Genomic DNA, 216 nt, shown 5'->3' on the forward strand with positions numbered 1-216 from the left:
TCAACCACACGCCGGCCCCCCCCCAGCCGTGCATGGGGATGAGGAATGAGTCTCACTGCTGCCAAGGGAGCAGCAGAGGAGAGGCTGGATGCAGGAAAAGCATCAAGACACAAGGCACAGCAGTGCTGACTGTTAGATTGTACAACTCAATGCCACAGCATAATACTCACAGCAAGATCTTTGCCGGAGAAATCCAAAATGGTCAGATCACCACAG

The sequence above is a fragment of the Buceros rhinoceros genome, unplaced genomic scaffold (assembly GCF_000710305.1).
Source record: "Buceros rhinoceros silvestris isolate BGI_N320 unplaced genomic scaffold, ASM71030v1 scaffold12933, whole genome shotgun sequence".
In the NCBI taxonomy this organism is placed as follows: Eukaryota; Metazoa; Chordata; class Aves; order Bucerotiformes; family Bucerotidae; genus Buceros; species Buceros rhinoceros.